The sequence below is a fragment of the Brienomyrus brachyistius genome, chromosome 2 (assembly GCF_023856365.1).
Source record: "Brienomyrus brachyistius isolate T26 chromosome 2, BBRACH_0.4, whole genome shotgun sequence".
NCBI classification, from domain to species: domain Eukaryota; kingdom Metazoa; phylum Chordata; class Actinopteri; order Osteoglossiformes; family Mormyridae; genus Brienomyrus; species Brienomyrus brachyistius.
The window spans coordinates 15,965,054-15,969,023 of NC_064534.1; positions in this window are offsets into that span (position 1 = coordinate 15,965,054).

Consider the following 3,970-nt stretch of genomic DNA (forward strand, 5'->3'; position numbering starts at 1 on the left):
GCGATGCAGATTAGAATAAACCAGCCCCGGATATGATCTAGTTTTTTTCCAAAAGAGAACCAGAAACTAGTGATGCGCTTGTTATTTATTTCGTTGAAAGAAAACTTTTCAAATTTTTATAACCCACGCATCTAAGTTTATGTCCCATTTTGACTGATGGACTTGCGAGAAAATGTACAGTTTTGTGAAAGGTTTACTGACGAATTTACGCCTGGGTAACATTCAGCGACGCAGTGTAACATATTTCAAGCATTCGTGGATTTTGCGATTAAGATTAAAACGAATGAACTGATTAATGTCCAACATACATATGCTACTAGAGGAACTGGGATTTAAACCCACTCCTACGTGAAAATCTTTCACGTCACATTTAGGACCAGCTGTTGCTGCTTTCGGACTAGGCGAAATAACTTTCACGATTTCAATTTAAATCACAGAAATGGACACAGAAATGACATTAAAGAAAGATTACATATATAAGTACGGAAGTAGAGGAATGTGCATTATCATTGGTGAAACTAATTTCCTATTTCCGAGTAGCTGATTAAAGTTAAGTATTTAGAAAAGATGTCTCTTTTGCTCACAGGTATTACAGATTCAGAATCCCGCGATGCTGGTAACAGATATTATTACCTCATCTAATAATTCTTGCTTTCGTCACAGAAGATGCCAGCAGTGACTGTTGGGCATGAAGACCCTATTAACCAGCCACACCTCTCCTTATTGTGTTTCCAATGCTTTGTTTTATTTATAGTTAAGATAGAGGGGGAAATAAAACATGTTTTAACAATTTTCATGAAATCCTCATCTGCCCGTTTCATCCACAATTGAAATAACATCAAATTGAATTCATACTCACAGGATAAGTAATCATGGTAATAGATAAAAGCTAGACTTACATCACTGAACTGGTCTATCAGGTTTGACTACACAATAGTGGCCATACTGTTAGTCTGTTGGCTAATCAGGCAAGTTTGTTTACTAGCCACCTCAGTATTATTGGTTACACCCCCTTTCAGATCCAGTTCTGAGTGTTGTTCCCCTCTTAGGTTTCCTTGGGAACCAGGTTCAATTGTAATCATATTGGTTTTTTTCCACAGAAATATTTAATTTGACAAGATCTACCAGCTAAGCTACTCCTCCTGCATTGTGGCTGCCAGCAAAGAGAACTGTGATGTTTATGGTATAGAATGGAGCACACTGGGACAGGCGAGTCTGTGGGTACAGCGTCTTAATGCAGAATATGTATAATGACCTAAAGAGTAGGAAAAAAGATCCATAGAATGCCTTGCAACTTTGAGGTATGACATCATATTTGGAGTAAAACTATTTCAAGCCCTTCCAGAGACTGGGATGATACCTGAATAAGTGATATTCTGCACGTGCCCAGCACATCCCCAGGAGAAGGATTAGGCAGTAAAGCCCTACAGAAATCTCTGTTTCGGGGAGCAGCCAAGAGGCCTTCATACAAGACCCGTGATGATGCTTCTGCCTGCTAAATGTTTCTGACCTTCTCTGCATGAGGATTCAGATTTAAACATTTTCTCATCGCGTTTCATCTGTTTCTCTTTTGACTTCCGGTGGTTTCATTTATTCTGAGGTTGCACAAAAAAAAAAAAAAAAAAAATCTGAAGTTTCCACCTCTGTCAAGTCCGCTAATTCCACCCACTCGTAATCTACGGCAACGATGTACATCATACAGTATCTTCCATGGGGCGTTTATGTATTCTGGGGTCGACTAATAGCTATTGACATTTGCTTCTAGATGCTTCAGTTTCCCCTAATAAACTCACCAAACAAGTTGCATTCCTGAAATCGCATCATGATTTCAACAGTTAGGAATGAAGACACAGCTAAATGTAGAAATTAGTTCCTGACAGTGCACTTACCTTTCGTGTTTCCCACCTGTAAAACACACCTTTTCTGATACAGGTTGAGGAAGCAGGATCTGATTCCTTTCCTTGATTGAATATTGTTGGACTTACTCAAAGTGTCCGCATTCAATTTCTTTTTTACTGGCTTAACCACATACAGATGACTAAAACTCAGCCCTTACTTGAGCAACAGTTCTGATTCAGCCCTCTGTCCTGTACGTTGGTCCAGAACCTAAATTTATAAATACATTTGAAAAGAGAATAATATCCTGTCCAACTCTAACTTCAGTTCATCTACTTAAAGCATTGTTATCCTTTATGTTGTGAATTTCATCTTTCTCAACGAATCTGTATTCATGGCCAGTGGTGGATGGGCCCATGTGACCCCCCAGGCAAGCTTTGTTACTGGTACATCAGCCCCACATCACCCACCCACCCCCCGCCACCAGACTTTACCACCACATTCCACTATGTGTGTGAGGAGGCGAGTGGCGAGATGGTAGAATTTGTGACTGAGGATGAAGGTGGTTTTGGCAGTGGTAAAAGTTGGGTTGGCACCTTCTCAGAAGGTCCTTGCCAAGATCCACCACTGATCACAATTGTGCAGAAATCATGATAAAGAATATAGAACTTTTTCTGAACAATATGGTTGCTGCTAATATTTCCTCTGAGAGAGAGAGATGTTCTTCTGTAGGCTGTGTGAATTTTTTACGTTTCGCTGGTACCCAACTTGGACAGGTACAGTCAGGTCCATAAATATTGGGACATCGACACAATTCTAATCTTTTTGGCTCTATACACCACCACAATGGATTTGAAATGAAACGAACAAGATGTGCTTTAACTGCAGACTTTCAGCTTTAATTTGAGGGTACTTACATACAAATCAGGTGAACGGTGTAGGAATTACAGCAGTTTGTATATCTGCCACCCACTTTTTACGGGACCAAAAGTAATGGGACAATTGGCTGCTCAGCTGTTCCATGGCCAAGTGTGTGTCATTCCCTCATTATCTAATTTACGAGGAGCAGATAAAAGGTCTAGAGTTCATTTCAAGTGTGCTATTTGCATTTGGAATCCGTTGCTGTCAACTCTCAATATGAGATGCAAAGACCTATCACTATCAGTGAAGCAAGCCGTCATTAGGCTGAAAAATAAAAACAAACCCATCAGAGAGATACCAAATACATTAGGTGTGGCGAAATCAACTGTTTGGAACATTCTTAAAAAGAAAGATCGCACCGGTGAGCTCAGCAATACCAAAAGAGTTGCAAGACCACGGAAAACAACTGTGGTGGATGACCGAAGAAATCTTTCCCTGATGAAGAAAAACCCCTTCAGAACAGTTGGCCAGATCAAGAACACTCTCCAGGAAGTAGGTGTATGTGTGTCAAAGTCAACAATCAAGAGAAGACTTCACCAGAGTGAATACAGAGGGTTCAACTAAAGATGTAAACCATTGGTGAGCCTCAAAAACAGGAAGGCCAGATTAGAGTTTGCCAAACAACATCTAAAAAAGCCTTTACAGTTCTGGAACAACATCCTATGGACAGATGAGACAAAGATCAACTTGTACCAGAGTGATAGGAAGAGAAGAGTATGGAGAAGGAAAGGAACTGCTCATGATCCAAAACATACCACATCATCATTGAAGTATGGTGGTGGTAGTTTCATGGCGTGGGCATGTATGGCTGCCACTGGAACTGGTTCCCTTGTATTTATTGATGATGTGCCTGCTGACAAAAGCAGCAGGATGAATTCTGAAGTGTTTCGGGCAATATTATCTGCTCATATTCAGCCAAATGCTTCAGAACTCATTGGACGGTGCTTCATAGTGCAGATGGACAATGACCTGAAGCATACTGGGAAAGCAACCAAAGAGTTTTTTAAGGCAAAGAAGTAGAATGTTATGCAATGGCCAAGTCAATCACCTGACCTGAATCCGATTGAGTGTGTATTTCACTTGCTAAAGACAAAACTGAAGGGGAAATGCCCCAAGAACAAGCAGGAACAGAAGACAGTTGCAGTAGAGGCCTGGCAGAGCATCACTAGGGATCTAACCCAGGGTTTGATGATGCCTGTGCATTCCGGACTTC